Source organism: Scatophagus argus, chromosome 1 (genome assembly GCF_020382885.2).
Source record: "Scatophagus argus isolate fScaArg1 chromosome 1, fScaArg1.pri, whole genome shotgun sequence".
Lineage (NCBI taxonomy): Eukaryota > Metazoa > Chordata > Actinopteri > Scatophagidae > Scatophagus > Scatophagus argus.
This window is the reverse complement of record NC_058493.1, coordinates 10,208,967-10,226,606: the sequence shown is the minus strand read 5'-3', so window position 1 is coordinate 10,226,606 and position 17,640 is coordinate 10,208,967.

The window sequence follows — 17,640 nt, the reverse complement described above, 5'->3', positions numbered from 1 at the left end:
CGACATCCCACTGCACTCATACCCAGAGGGGACAAACGCAATAAACAGGAGAATATATTGTTTTGTGCATTTACCAATACATCAACATGTCTGCAGTGGAAAATATTCCTCGGTTTATTTTACTTTCACGACTGAAGTCATTGTTTTGCTGTGAGTAGCCAAGCATGCCAGAAGTTCAAATCAGACGAGTTTAGGTTTCGCCTGTGGAGCTGTTGTGACAAGGAAAGTAATTGCGTCATGACTAGCATGACATACAGTTCAGTAAAGGAATAAGTATATTAAAATTCACAAGGTTCGATGGTCAGGGCTGGACTCACAGACAAGATGCTCATTGATGCTGAAGAAGCATCAACAAACATGACAGTCAGAGGGCAAAACTGAGCCATTCAACAGTTTATTTTATCACGAAGTGCCACAAAGGAAGACTGAACAGTTTGAATTTTTGAATTGTCTAGTAACTGTCCAAAAAGTAAATTACTAACACTGTCTGCACTTCTGAACAACTGCTAAATTATTCTCCATCAAAACAAAACATTTTCAATTTTCACTTTGTTACATGTGTCACAAGTAGTGCTTGTCTTTCTTCTCTCTGTCATTTGTTCTTATGAACACAGCTCTGAATCAAATTGCACTGTTTTGTTGTCGCCACCTTTTTTATTTAACTTGTACCTTTCCAGCCATAGCTGTTTCAAAAGACTACGTTTTCAACTATTTTTTAGTAGTATAATAAGGGCAACTCAGTTTGAATGTGTATTGTTTGAAATCGCCAACAAGATTTACATTGTGCATGTCTCAGTAATGAGTACTTTAAGAGGTTGCTCACATTTTGGGGGTTCTTATAAGGAGTTGCATGGAGTGTTGATATCTGTTTATTTGTCTGTGCTCAGTGGACAAGTTAGTTTGGTGTCGGAACTGTCAAGCATACAGGAACGTACTTTCTGCCCTGGAAACATGCAATGCCGTATGTGCGTGTATGAATGTTAAATTTCAGTCTGAACAAAAAATATTGGTGATCCAGGATATTTGCAAAATATTGCAGAACTGAAAAGCATGAACAGACTTATTACCTCTTTGGAGGTTAATAAACATGTTATCAATAATGCAGCATGTCTCAAACATGTTAAATGTCCATCCTCTTTGTCCTCAGTATCAGCAGCATCAGTGCACTCTTTGCAAAGAGTGTTATCTTTACCTCCATAGTGTGTTAGGTGCTGCTCTGTGTGCTCAGAGCACAAAGAGATTCTGTTTCAAAATAACAAAACACTGGATTGACATAAAGCCTCCAGGCAGTGCAAAATGCAGTGTAGCTTCTGAAATGCACCTATTGATGTACAGATATCATGCAGCTTCCCAATCACATACTGCATGCGCTGTAGTGGGGTAGTTACACAGAGCTTGTAAAAACAATAGTATACAAACTTTGTGTTTCACATTGGGAGGAGAAGTGTGTTCTAATGATCCGCCAAGTCCATTCTCCACCTCATTATCTCTGTTTCTCTGTCTGAGGCTCTTTAATAAATAAAACCTCTGTGAGCTTCTTCCTTTTCATTGGATTATGCCAGCTCTTCTGTGTGGGAAACTTGAACATGTTGTTTATCATCATTAAACGCATTACAAAAAGACCGAACAAAGTGTTCCTGGTCTAGGCAGCCATATGTATCCATTTGTATGAAAGTGTGATTTTAAAGTAAAGACACTATATGTAAGATAGAAATAAAAGATAATATAGACAAACAAATAACCAGACCAGTGAAACAGCCCAGTTTTCTCATTACAAAGACTTTAATTATGGAAATGTTTGGCTTTATTAGAACAGTTAAAGACCTTCTTCTCAAAGTCAGAGGCAAAGTGGAGCACAGCAGGAAAATTCAAATCTATTTTATGCTAGTTCTCTGTGACTGTTGTGAACCATCATGACTTCCCCACCAACTCCCTCGCTATGTCATGAATGAAAGACAGCTCACACTCTTGCCACCCTACTCTGATTTTATCCGGATGTTTTTTGGTTTTTTTATGATATTCTGTTATTCATTGTATCTCTGTTGCTGCAGAAGGCATCGTCTTTCAGTGTCAGAAAATGTCCACTGCAAGTCCAGTAAGTGGCTGTTAGTTCCAAATTGCGAACCATCTGGCTGTGTGCTTACGGATGTTCTTCTTTTAATAATAAACAGATTTTACACTTAACTGTGCTTGTTTATTATGAGAAAAAGGGATGTTGGGAAACTGCAGGAACTTCCACTCTCCTAATTTAAATGTTCGTCCAATAACTAAATGTAAACTAGCAGGCACAGCTCTTTCAAGGTCACTGACGTATGTGTACTTTTCAGCCTGTGTCATTTATTCATTATCCCCATTTAATGCACACAAAACAGATGGAAGAACAGATTCTTTGAGAGTCTCAGATTCAGCTGCTGCTTGACACTTACTGCGGGAGGCTTATTGACATTGCTTCCTTTGAAAGCTCATTCTGCTCATCCATACAGGTCAGACACTCTTAAACTCAGCCACTCCCCCCTCTCTTTTGAGATCCACTCCAGGCCTGTATGCTCTAATTGAGCTTTCTGTAGGAGATGATACTTGTGCATATGTTTGTGCCTGCATGTGTGTTCATCACATTGCAGAGCTTACTTTTGTTTGTGTAAGGCAGACACAAGAGGGTTACTGGTGATATGTGAGGAGTGCCACAACCGCATGGATCTGCAAACCTGATCAAACTTAGTACGTAGCACGAGGACATAAAAAGTAAAGTTCATAATAAAATAGCAAAATTTACTTAACTGATATATTTTTCAAATATTGTATTCTGGATTCTAGGGCCACCCGATTGCTGCAAAAATCATAGTTATGATTATTTTGGTCAATCTCAGTCACTCATTGACTTTGGAAACACCGTAAATTTATTAAACCTGAAGAAAAACAACCACTGGTACTGTAACATCACAGATAGAGACCCATCAAAATCCATATGATGGCCCTCTTGACTGGCTTTATGCTAATGATTGCTCTCATGACCACATGAATATATAATGAAATACATGCCATCGCTTAGCTGATATTGAGCTTGGCGATTAGGTAGGGATGAAAATGCATCTCTGTTGTGGAAATGAGTGAGCTAGACTGATAACACAAAACAAAACGACTACATCATTGCAAAAAGGATTGCTGTTCAATAATCATTTTATCTCAAATATCTTGTGTTTATGATCGCTGGAAGCCAAAATCTTAATTGAGAATAAACTTTGCTTCATAGACTGGCCCTACTGTATGCAGGACTGAAGTTGTTACTGTGCTAATGAGCCATAAAATCAATACTCTATCACTTCTACAACATGAAATTGGTTGTGTATAACTTCACAATGTTCCCCATCCAAAAATAGTCTGAACCTGAGCCCTGAAAGTGACACTACAAACTTAAAGTGAGAATGTACCTCATTATAATCTTGCAATGTAAATCTCACACTAAAAAGACACATCATTCATCCCACAACTCTGTAAATTTCATAACAGTGATTCAAAACAACACAAACTATCTGAGGGTTGTGTCGTTGTTTTACTCTCTATTTTATATTGATGAGATCGGCTCAACAACTGCATATCCTGTGGGTATGAGAATATTTGGGTGGTTGAATTAAATAATATAATCAAAGAGGATAAAAAAAAGTTTGCATGCAAACAATGGAAAATAGACGAAATAAATAAATAGTGAAAATTCTGTATAAAGAGACCAGTATATGAATGTCACTGACATGCATGATTCCCCTTATGTCAGGGTGATTAAAATGAATAGATGAAGAGAGACCTTCAGCTAAAATGTCCTGCAGGGAAAATCAATCAAAATATAAATAACAGACAGGTTTGGCCAGATTATCTATTTGTAGTGCCAGTTAGTATATTGAGCTTTGCGGACATCCTTTCTCCTGGGTTTCATGACAGCTGAGCTTGGTTGTGCAAGGCTGAGCAGCACTTAAAAATCCCAAAGACTGCAGAGGAAAAACAACCTTACAGGAACACATACGCATGCTATAGATCATTCTATTAAAAGGAGGAAGAGAAACAAATGTAATGTTTGATCACCAAAACCACTTCTGGAGTTGACCGGTGACAAATTTAGCAGGACTGCTGTGACATTGCAGGGCATTTTAAATGCACACTGTGCAGATGTGTATACAAATTACTACACAATGTGAGACAGCTCTGATGCTGTTCTCAAAAACTGGTGAATTACAAAAAGTTAACTTGAATTGGCTGATGCATAGCTACACGTAAGCAACTCACTGAACTTCACTGAACTATGAAACAGCATTTGTGCATAGCTTAGGTACATAGCAATGTAACTGTCTGTGGGATATGTGGAGAAAATAACCAGAAAGGATATATTTAATCGATGACAGTTGTTGTTGTTAGTCTGTACTTTTGTATATCGATATCATCTCACTTCAAAAACTGAAGTACTAACTCTTGTGCCTGTTGTAGCCTACTTGTAAGATATGAAATTAAGCCTGCTTCGAATTATTTTCTTTTGTATTTGCCCAAAAGTTTGACACTGTTGGGGTGGCAGCTGAAAGAACAAGGCTAAATTATCATAGCCATCATGTTAGTCTAATATTAATGTTTGCTCCTCGTTTGTAAAACATGCTGCTCTGCTGCCAGTAGACTGTGTGTTTGCAATTGATCATATGCTGCAAACACCTTCCCTTTTGCGTGACCATTTAGTGTGACTGCAGTGGTTAAGGTTGGTGAAGCCAGATAACAGAAAGATATGTTGGGTATATTGAACTAGTAGTAGTACTTAGTGGTATAGGCCTCTGCTTTCTTCATAACCAGCTGAATATGGGTGCACTTTTTCAGTCAAGCCAGTCCTGATCGCTATCAGCCAATCATGACGTGGCTGTCAAATTTAAAAAGTAGCCTACTGTCTGCTGTTATTTTAATGTGAACCATCCCGACCTTCCCCCACCCTGTTCACCTCCAGTGTCTTTAATTCACGCTGCCAGATCTGAGTTCGCTCGTTCCGACATCCGTCCACATCTCATTGATTCTGTTCATCCCATCACCTGCGTCTGGACTCCATCTGGCTTGGATAACACTGTACTCACAGCTTCACCGTCCCCTTTAAAGTATGATGACATTATGGTGGGGTCTAATCGCCAAAGGGTCTTCACATTTCTCATTCTGATATTTGATATTTGTTCATTCTTAATGAAGTCTCTCCCGATTGAAGTAAACCCGAGGATCTCAAGCTCGAGTTGAAAACTTAAGTATCATTGATTGTTCATGGCTTTCAATCAAACACCATAAGACATGAGGGACCTGGGCATTAAAGATTTAGACTGATTGCAGGTGTAAGATCACTATACTGGCTACAGTACGCATGCGCACATACTCAGTGAGTACATTAATCCTGTTCAACAATGGCCAGAAAACATTTGTCAACCCAACGTGTTAGTCTTCCAGTCAGTGGCCGCTGCAATGAAATCAAGTTCAAATTGATAATACTGATTTTTTGAGGGGGAATGAAAGCATATTCAACTTGGGATCAATGGAGGTCATTGTGATGATTGAGGAGGGTGGTAAACTCCTTTTTCTAAATTGCTAAAGCATGCACTTTGTTCATTACAGTAAGTGCTGGTGATTGTCGAAGGGGCCCTGTGGCTGTTTGTTGCAGTGTGAAGTGTAGTAGTCACCAAGTCAATGAGCTAACTATAAAAGAAAAAATAAATAAAATAAAACAAACATAAGTTGGACTGAAGAAGAAAAATATTGTAGCCAATGTAACTAGCATGTTTTTTTCTTCCAAAACAAAAGTTTACAAAATAATAAAGTACTTTTAGTACAAACATAACTTGTAACCACTGCTGGTAATGACAGTTATATATGTGTTGATAATTAGTTTCAAAGTTATTTGTTGGGAAAACTGCAGTGGGAATTTGGTTCTGTTTCAGATAATTAATTTCATATTTGTTTGGCTGAAAAAAAAGTTTAGCTGTGGCCTCATGCATCACTGGTTTTAATTAAAATGCAAAGAAATTCTCAAATGATTAATCATAATTTAGTTTCCTTTTGCTTTGCTCCTTCACAAAGTCTCTAACAGGAGATGGTTTATAGTGAGATCCTCAGAAGGCACTTTTATGGTGATCGTCCAACCTGAACAGTGTACAGCTTTCTGTTTTATTCTATTTTGGGAACAATAGACTAGACAAGGCTAACAATTAGTATGTGTTAACAAGGGGAGGTTACACGTTCAGTGAGCAACCTAATTACTTTTTTTTTTCTGAGGAATGCCCTAGATCATTTATCGTATGTTTTCCAGCAAATGAAAGTTCTGCTCAGTGGCAGAATGATGATGAGAACACATGCCGACTTGTTAAAGTAAGTCAGCTTAAGCAAAGAATGAGATGGAAAGGTTAAAGGTAATGGGTAGGATGGAATGTCAGCTATTGGTAGACTGAAACACAGAGTGTGTTGTTTGTACCACTAAGGGTCTCTCAGGAAAAAACAAAAGTTGCAAGCAGCATGGATCATCTGAGTTTTTGTCATCATCACAATTGCTGATTAAAATCTTTTTGAACTGACTCTGACAGGAATATTCATAAATGAGATAATACTTAAAAGTTTTATTCCCATTATTGTTCCTTCTTTCCTTCCTTCTTCACTCTTTGACTCTCTTCCATAACTTATAGTGTCAGATAACCAATGAAATGCATTGCAAATAAAATTAGGGACTTCTCTGTTTTTGACAATCTCAGAAATAGTTGGGATAATCTAAGTTCACAACTCAACAAAATACATAGCAAAGTTCTAGTTGTATTTAATGCAGACATTTTCAATTCAGCAATTCAAATGTTAGACATTTTAATGTAGAAATACTATATATTATCTCTTCAGTGTTGGAATAATTTTAGAAAATAGTTTTTCCTTTATAGATAAAATTATAAGAAGCAAAAATAATTTAATAGTAGTAATAAAAGGTCAGCAAAGCAGTGCTGGAGACAGGCTTTCACAGCAAACAAACAGGAAGCTTGATATCCTGGTCATCTGTGATTCTCCAACAGGCATTTTTGGAGCGAGAATACTGGCTGTGAGTAGGTGTTTGTGAGTGTGAGTGTGTGTGTGTGTGTGTGGTTAGGTAACCTATGGATGAAGTCCAGTGAAAGGCCATCTGTTATGATCTCACATTGCCTTTCTCCTTTTCAAAGCAGCGCTACTTTTTGGGTGTATTGCATCAAATCTGCAATGTAAAGTTAGTTAGCATTAACAGAATCTATATTTTAGCAAATATAATGAAATTGCTAAACAAATATAATAATGTTTACATTCAACATTCTTTGATTAAAAACCCAATAATTCTTGTTAATAACAGCTTAAAGCAGCTGTCATAAAGCTGAGCAAATGTAAACATCATTTAAGCTTAAACTCCTAATGTCTCAGAAACATTCCTTTGGCCATTCCTGCCACAAAAAACAAAGTATTAGTATTATAGTATTAGTTTCCAGGGCCAAGCTCTATCAAATTTCTGTGGAGACATTTGGTTTGCAACTTGCCGAAAGAGTTTCCAATAATCATAGCTTCCACTGGTACCCCTGAAGGCAATAGTATAACTCACTGTCTTATTTATAAACACAACCCCTTAAACCAAGAACACTATACTGGTGTAACATAAAAAGAGCATTGCACAGGCCTTGCCAGGGCAACAGCCATGTTTATTATCCAAGCCTGGCTAAGAAATCCTGTTTTCTGGATGAGTGCAAATCTTCACGGACAATCACCACTTAGACATTCATGTTAGACTGGCTGACTGAACCTCTAATAAAACATTTAATTGATGTAAAATATATTAGGAGCAAGAGAAAAAGAGAAAAAACATTATCATAAATCAACATTCTAATAAGGATTGAGAGCATTGAAGTTGATAGTAGGCTACAAGCAGTCCATAGTTTAAAGGTGCCCTGTGGACTCTTCAATAAAAGTTATGTTTGCTTTCAGTACCAAAACCCATTGTGTGTTTGCTTGAGCATTTATGAAATATAATTTAAGGAACAACAACAAAACAACAATAATAATAACAATAGTTTGAAACATTTTACAGTTGTTAACGTTTGTGTTTATTTGCAAAGATAATCCTATTTGATTATTTATATTGTATTATAATTTAAATGTGAGTTCGAATATGTTTATTCATTTTCAGGGTTTCATCTGCATGTCACTGTGCAAACCTATTCTATAATGACAAAACTTTGAACTTGAAGCGGTCCTCTAATTCAGTGCCTTTGTTGGCATATGACTCATATAACCATATGATATGAGTACAACCACATGAAACATCAGTATGCTTACTTGTGGCGTGAGCTGATACACAGAACAACCTCTAGTACCTCTAGTTTCACATAGTACTATACGGTATATGATAGGCTGGGGAGGCAGACAGTGAAAAAGATCCACGACCCCCACTTCCTCATGGCTGTCCACCAGAAAACAGCAGACAAAGACATCAGCTAGCTCGTGAACATATGTGGAGCATGTAGTAACTACAGAGTCAGATGGTAGAGACCAAACAGAATTAAATGATGAGCAATTTTGGACATGCTCCCGGTGGCAATAAAATGCTAAAAAAAACAACAAAAAACAAAACTAATCTGCTACTAAACTGCTCTATATCTGCCAGGCAGCAGTCTGCTAAGACATCAGCCATATAGACTTAAAAATTGCATATTACCTTATAGCTTGTTGCCACTGATCTTAAGTAGGCCATGCAAAAGATATAAAACTAAAAGCGTAAAAGGAAGAGTTAACAAACATTCTATCCCAGCTTTAAAAGATGCCTATATTGTATGTCTTTTCACTTTCTAATCACCACACTGTTATCTGCTTCTGCTTCTGCTTCTCCAGCAAACTGTGACTCTTCATCACTCTCCATCATCACTGATTCAGTGGTTGTTTTGGCTGCATTGTTCAAGTACTGTGTATATATACACAGTATACAGTACTGTATACGCTGAGTATGTTCCTCTTATATGATGTGTATGTATGTGATTGACAGTAAGCTTAGGTACTCCACTGAGTCTCTTTGTGCTCTTGAGTTAAATCATCCTCCCACTCCCCACCACACCTGCCCCATAGCAAGCTCACTCACTTGGAGCTCTGTACACCAGCTTAATTGTGCCTGTAATTATAGGCTCCAAAAACACCACTGGTTAGGAATTATTCTGTAAAAATCACAGAAAACGCTGTATTGTCACAGTAGTCAGTGAGGAGATTAATAACACACGATAACACACTGCAGAACTCTGTCGTAATTGCTCTCAGGGGGAATTTAACTTTGTGTATGTGTGTGTATGCGTGCGAGAGATGGGAAAGACTACGAGGCTACGACTACAGTGGGGCACCTGTAAGTAAATCAAAGCTGGACCACATTTATCACTGAGGCTGAAACGTAATTGGCCTGTTGTAGCAAGGGCAGACATATTCTCCAATGACAGACATACGCACAGACATTTACAGCTTCATTCCTGCCAAGGACCATCCAGGAGCTGTACTACTATTAAGCAGCACATCTTTCATCTACTGTATGCTGGGCTTACTTGCACAGAATAGTATGTGTCGCTCTTTGATTTTCCGAATGCATGTTGGATGAGTGCTGATTGGGCTTACACTTGAGTAAGAATGTTTTATTACAAAGTTATTTCACTTAGTGTCTAGACTGTGGTAAGCATTGCACATTGTGCATGATGTACACATGTTTAACATTTAACTTAACGAAAGGGAGAGATGTCAGCGGAGGGATTGCACAAGTACAACTACTATTTGTTTGTATATGTAAGTTTACGCTCGCTGTTAAAAGCCCATAGGTGCAGTGATCTTCCCCAAGCTCAATTTTCACCATGTGGATTGTAGTCTACAGATTAAAGCTACTTTTCTGTCATTGTTGCACTCCTCTCATGGAGGAATCAGCAGTCGGCTCATCCAGCACAAACAGTTATTTTTGAAAAATTGGTGTGACCTTTTAAAATTGAATGTCTCAGTTTTAAACCTGGCAAGCACTGCTGCTTCAGTTACATACATTTATGGCATGTTTACCCTCGTGGATACATGTGTGTGTTCAGAGCTTCTAGTTAGCACCACAGTTTATTTAATAATTTGCCATTAATGATGAGATGTCAAAACAATGATATGAAGTTTAAACCATTTTTACTGGATGTGCCTGCCACTTAAGCCAGGATCTTTGCACTGTTTATACCAGGATGTACTCATTCAGCCAAGCTGAATATCTGCCTGCTGGTTGGTTCATCACTTTGGTCTGCACTGAAGAACTTGATAACCAGCTATACAGATATTCATATTTCCTGGAAAATGAATCCGTCTAACTTTTCCTCTAGCACAACCACGAGTTTGACATTTGCGGGGAAATGTGTGAAATACCTTGATAACGATTAGGTGAATTGAATTTGGCGATCGCCTCACTTTTCCTCAACCACCACAGAAAGTCATTGTTTCCAGTCAGCACATTAACCTCAAAATCATTGTTTCATTTTTGAATCCAATGCGCTGAAGTACCAGAGCCAAAACAATGAAAAGCGTCTTACTGTCCTGTCCTGGCTGTGCTGTATATAATTACACTATAAATAAGCCCAGAAGAAGGAGAAATTAGTCTCAGATATATTGTGTATATATCTAACTTAAAGTATCTCTGCCCACACAATCCTTTAGTCTCTCTCCACCCATACCCAACTACATTTTCAGGACTTTCATGACACTTTGAGAGGAAAAAGAAATATGTGTTTTGCTCAAAGCTAGAACAAACCTGACTGACACTAAGTGGCAATTCAAGCGCTTGCCCCGAGTATTTTAGCTGATTTACTTGCAATTCAAATCTGTGAATCAGACTCTTGCAGGACCACCTCATCGTAGAAATGTGATCATTTAAGCACATAGATGGTTCACAGTATAAATGCAGTGAGTAACATGAGTGTTAAAACGGTATTTGCCTAATAGCTAAATTCAGTATGAATTACCAAGTCTGAAACAGCTGTAGATGTCATGTGTTGTAAATGTTTAACCAAACTACAGTATATCTTTACTGTATGACAAACACACGTCTACCTTTCCTTCCCACTTTCTCTATCATCCTCTCTTTCTCTCATGTGCAGAGCTGTTTGAGGGAGTACCACTCTCAGCAGTAATACTGACTGATGCCACATCAGGCAACAACAGGCGCTACGGGAGCCCCAGCACATTTTGTGGTGCTTTTATCTCCCAGTATGCTTTGTGTAGTTGTTATCTAGCGTCTGCAGCCTGCTGCGGGACTAAACTGTAAACAGGAAGTGCTGTGCTGACACAGCCATGCCGTTAACGCTGTATTGTAGGGAGCCTTTGCAGTTCTCAGAGCTAATTTCAATGGTAATCAGTTATGCTCTCTCTCATTGTTAAAGCATCAGGCATCGACACCTGAGCAACTCTGCAAGAGTGAGTGAGGCTGTGAGAGAGAGGAAATCAAAATGAAAATAAAAGATAACTGTACTATTGCTGTATGAATACAGCTATGTGATTATTTGCCTTTTGGTTACCTGTCAGTGTTTTGATGTGTTTTTTATCCTTGTGTTACAACACTATTTTGAGTGTTTGCGTGAATACTAGTTAGATTTATGAGTAGTTCCTTTGTGAGATTCATGATGTTTTTATCGGGGCTTTTTAATTCTGGGTAAAATGTTTCTCATCAGGGGTTATGGTTGTGCACAGTATAGGGCAAGATTGTGTGTTTGTGTGTGTGTGTGTGTGTTTGTATGTATGTATGTATGTTTGTGTGTGTTATAGTGACTCAGCTGTAAGTAAGAAGCCAGATGAGCTGAAGACAGGAATAGGAATCAACAGGTTGTCAGCTCTGGGGTACTGCTGACTGATTTTTTGTGTGTGTGTGTGAGAGAGAGAGAGAGAGAGAGTGAGAGAGAGAGAGAGAGAGAGAGAGAGAGAGAGAGACACTCTAAAGATGCTAAAGAGAGGGTGAGAGAGGCAGCTCCTAGCTTAGGGTGAGGCTGAATCATTGAGTGGCACTACTATCCAGAGGTGCTGCTTGCTCACCCTTGCTGGTCACAAATTCTGAAATTTTACGTTCTAGTTCTGAGCCAAAGGGTCAATTTTTAAATTAAGTCTCAGGTCATCATTTGTTATTTCACATCAAGCCAAATAAAGTCACACACTGAGCCTTGTTATCAACTCAAGCCATATTTAACTGATGTATTTGCTTCTGGTGAGCGTATACCCCCACAGTCATTATGTCATCAGTAGTAAGCCACAGACAACAGCTGGTTAAGCTTAGCTTAGCTCAGAGAACGAAAACATGGGCAAATGGCTAGCCTGGATCTATCCAAGTGAAAAAAAGTCTGCCCACTAGCACCTCTAAAACATATTTATTAACAAATTATATCCAGTTTATTCAAACTGCACAAAGACTGGAAAGCAAAAACATGAAGTTATGGCTTTACAGAATTGTGTGATGGACTCTTTCTTGGCCCAGAGCACTGATTTTCACCTTAGTAACTCTAGTATAAATCACATAGAATGACACAGAAATTCTGCAGCCATCGGCAAGAAGCCAGGACAGCTGAACCTTTAGTTTTCTGTCTTCATTCATCGGCATGATATTATGTCTTAAATGCAAGCAACTGGAAAAGATGACATCAGATGGTTCTAGAGAGGAAAGATGGAAGGTGTCAAGCAGCACAGTAACTTGCTTTCCTGTATTAACAATCAGGAAAGCAGCCATGGAGCCACATGGAGTCACTATCATTCATTTACCACAATCTGACAAATCACCTCCAACTCCAAAGTGATGGCTAATCACACTTAGTTAGGATTTATACAGCAGAAGTAATTAAGACAATTTGCTGTGAGGCAGCGTGATGAGCAAGAATAATGTATTCGCTGTCAAATATTCCACTCAAAAAGCCAAGGGTTGCAGATGAGCATGACAGTTTGTCGTCTGGAGCATGACATGGTGTTTTCCAGGGATAAGCTCTCAGCCCATTAAGGGTTTAAGTGAAGAGCTTCACTCACTCCCTCCAAACATCCTGGTTTACCTGCCACAGTCCACAGCAAAGATGATAACTAGCTTAGTGAAACAGCACAAAGGTAGTGTAGCAGAGTTGAGACTCCTTGCTTTGACAGATATGAATTCTGTTGGTATATACATAAAATATATTCAAATATCAAATTACAGATTCTTTACACTTTAACCATCATCAAATGGCAGTTTGAGCAAACCACATCATGCCATCTCAAAACCCAAACAAACCAGTAACAAACCAGTTACATTGTGCTGTTATTTTCTTCATTGATGAATGGTTTGTTTTACCACTAGCATGTTGCACAATATCAGCATCATTATTTCTACTATTGTAATTTTAATTTCTTAATATTACAATTAACAAAAGAATAATATCATGTTAGTTTTGTTTCACTACAGCGATATTTGTCTATATGTCTTTATGTTTCCTGGTAATATATATGATGTACTGTCTGTGTAGATTCTCTCCTCCAAGCACAGTCACATGTTGGCTGGGTGGATCTACCATCTAAGTTGAATACCTGGGACTCCCGACCAGTTAATCAAAACTGAAGAAGCCTTTTAGATGAGAGGTGAAACGTTTTTGCTTTTTAAACTGAAGTCCAGTTGCCCCAAGTTAAGCTCTTTTTAATCTATTCCCACCTACCTGTCAAAATTGTAGTGACAATTACAAGATATGTATCTGGGAATGTTCTGTTGCAGGATCCTTTATTATTATCAGTGCAATCCAACAATGCAACTACAGTATAGTGATAGCGTAATAAAATAACTATTTCAAGGTTCTGAGTGAGCAGGACAAAAGAAATGACTGTTTTAGTGAAAATGTAGCAATTATTCACAGAAAATATCAGATCAAGTTATGAGAAAATGTATTTAACCAGTTGCTATAGAGCTAAAAGAGGACATTTTCAGCACTCTCAATATAGAAACCAGTAGAAAACCTATAAACGTATAGAAACAAAACCCATCTTAAAAATAACCACAGTTTTTCTTATATCAAATCCCCACCTCAAAAATACAAGGATTCAGTTGCTTCCAAGACCATAGACAGATCTCCACCACAAAATCTAGGATGAATAATGTCAAGAGCCCAGTATTTGTTCATTGTACTATATTTTCCCACTTTTATATATAATAAAAATGACTGATTGCTGAAAAATATACTGTCTGTTTGTCTGATTTATTGAGTTTAGGATGTTAGCTGGCCCCTATTGTGTGTAAGGGGTGTCTGGGAGAGGAGGGTTTTTTTTATCTGCAATGCAGCAGCTGAAAGAACTGAAGAGAGGACTGACTCTGCCAGGGACTAACACCCTCTGATTGATCCATAGCATCTCTCTCAGCATCTTGCAAACCCAAAGACAACTCTTTCCCAAACTGTAGGCTGAAAGCCAAACAAAGTGATGGTGTTTTGTGAGCCTGCATGACAAAAAAAAGTGCAAGAAATCCATATTTGATTCACAAAATTAAAAATCCAAACACAGCCCTCTTCATCTTTATGTTGACCTTGACAACCCAACACTCACTTGTATTAATGGCCCTATCAGTGATGTCACAGCAGTGTTGTTTGTTAAAGCTTTATGTACTCCCAGATCGAGTAGCCTTTACTCTGTTGATGAGCTTTGAAGACTGACAATATATGTATTTTGCCTATGTTTAAAATATAGGCACTGTTATTTACCGTATATGAAACATTTGAGAGAATTGTATAAAAAGGAGTAAAAGAAGGATTCTCTATTAGAAGTTTTTAATTTTCTCCATTGCTCCAGATACATTTGTTTACCCTAAAGAAAAGTTGTTGTCTTGATAAATAATTTTTCTAAGTTTCATCAAAAGTGATGAAGGTAAGACTTAACTCTCCACAAAAAGAGCCATCGCTACTTACTAAAAAAAACATTTTGTGTCTGCATTTTGTGTCTGGGGGCAGCCGTGGCCTGGAGGTTGGAGAGGCGGCTTGTGATCGGAGGGTCACCGGTTCAATTCCCTCACCAGACGGGCAGGAAAAATTTGGGTGTGGTGGAGTGATTAATGCGAAAAATGCTCCCCCTCCTCCATTAGACAGCTGATGTGCCCTTGAGCAAGGTACTTAACCCCCTAATATGCTCCCCAGGCGCTTGATGCTGCCCACTGCTCCTGTGTTGTGTTTCACTGCATGTAATTTGCTGGGTGTTGCATGTGTGTGTTCAACTAAGGATGGGTCAAATGCAGAAGACGAATTCAGTATGTGTATGTAAAAATATATATACTGTCAATAAAGCTGATTCTTCTTCTGATTCTTAATTCCCATATCAGACAGAAAAAAAAACAAATGTCAAGTAAATCACGCATGCGCAAGAGCACAACATGGACATTGTCCAATGCTTTAAATGTTAATGCACAAATGTTGTGAAAATGCACCTGCTGGCCTGTACTTAGTCCTCACATTTCTCTAAACTATGTTCTTCTTAATTTTTCTTTAATCTGTTTTCATTTCTCTTCCACAATGTTTACATATATTTTTAGGCTGAAATACTAATATTTCAAAAACTATTTGCTGAGCTGCTACTGTGCATGCGAGCTGAAGAAGCTGCTGCAGTGGAGTCTATGCTAATGTTATTCAGCCTAGCCTGCTGTGCAGCAGGAAGAGAATAGTCGATCTCACTTGGAGAAGTCTCCTGGGATTTGGAAACTGATGGTGGTTCTGAGTTTGAAGGAGTAGATCCTGTAGTAGATTCTGGTGGTGCAAATAGGGGTTTGATTCATTTCCATATGTTCACTTTGTTAAACTTCCCAAGCAAGCTTCATTGAAACGTGTGTCAAAATCAACAGTCAGTGATGATGGTGATGTGTTTTGTGTAGCCAGTCAGTCAGGCAGCAGAGCTGTCAAAGCGGCCATTAGTTAAGTCTACCTGATGCTGACATGACCATTATTGTTGACTTATGACTCTTTATTTAGTTAATTAGAAAATGTTAGCATGCTAACATGTTAAACCAGTATGGCGAACATGAAAAACTATAAACCTGCAGAGCACCTACTTGTAAGTATTTTCACTGTGAGCATGTCAGCATTCTGACATGAATATTTAGGGACATATCTGCAGAAGTAGCCTACAGCCTCACAGAGTTGTGACCATAGTTGTAAACTTTTAGACTTGTTTCTTATATTATAAGAATTTAATGAACCTTTGAAATGTGTTGCTTCAGGTGTGACTTTAATTGAGTGGAACTTTCAGACTTCATTACCACTGGATGGGTCATATGAATAAGTGTAGAAGATATTTCACCACCATCAGTATTTTCCCTCGTCTTTTCAGTTCACATTAGTTTGATTATCCTGTAGACCCCTAGCAACAATATGAAACTCTCTCCTTGTTCACTAGGTGCTAATATGCTGAAAATGTTGATTCTCTCCTATAGCTCTGAAGGCAGTGTGAATTGATGCCAGCTGTGTGTCGACAGCTGTGTGATCTGAATACGCTCTTTTAATGTGCCTCTCTCCTCTCAATGTAAATGAAAAGATATTTTCCTTCAAGCTGATGGTCATGTGCTAGATTGAATACCACATCAGCCCCTGGCTATCACTTTATGCTTCAGTGAAAGGATTTTAATCACTAAAGGGCTCTATAAAGTCCATCTGCCTGTCTCATTAGTGCCAACTTTGCTGTGTTTCTGCCCCCTGAGAATAAAGGTCGAGATGGTTGTACAATATTTTGGATTCTTTTTGGTTAAATTGAAAGCTTTTTGTGCCATGAGGTTTGTTAAGCATATAAATCTTGTATCTGCAAAGGTCGCAGGACCTCAGTCGCTCTGTATTTTGTTTCAAATCTGCCAGTCAGGAAACAAAAGAAACGCATATGCAAACACACACAAAGGTACATAAAGTGACAAGGCTAACCAGAGGTACGGTTCTCCAGCTTTGTGCTTTATGTAAACCAAACAGCAATAATAGAGTTTAAAAGGGAAAGTGCAGGAACAAAATACTCAGAACAAGAGTGGACCTAAAATTGTTCCCTGAGATGCACCTCTAAAGGAGCTACTGAGGAAACACAATCATTTATAAGTCCAGAAAATGTATATTAGGCAGATATTCTTTAGATCTTATCAAGAAAGATCAATACTTGCACTGACCACGAGATTCCATACACCAAATTTCATCAAAAAAACATTTATGACACAAAGGATGGTGAATTAAAGAAGGGGAAAACAGATTTTTTTTCCATAAGAATTGTACAGACATTAATTTGGGGAGGAACTGGAGATACATACTGATATATAATCCTGAGGGAGTGAAGATTTACTAAATAATATTTTTCAGTAGAAGTGTTATGGTTGCTCAAAGTAGTATAGGACCTAGCCAGTATAGCAGAAGAGCTTTTCACATGTGGTTTGGTACGAGTATTCAGTCAGTGAGTTTGTCAGAACAGATGGCAATGGATAGACAAATGGACAAGAAGACATATGTAAAACAATGGCTAAAAGCTGGATTAAATTAGCTCCACATAACAGGAAAATCTGCAATTTATGAATGAAGAAAATGGCCTGGATTTAGATTGAATGCAACTTTTGTTTTTCTACAAAATCACTGCCATAGATTGAGTGATTATGAA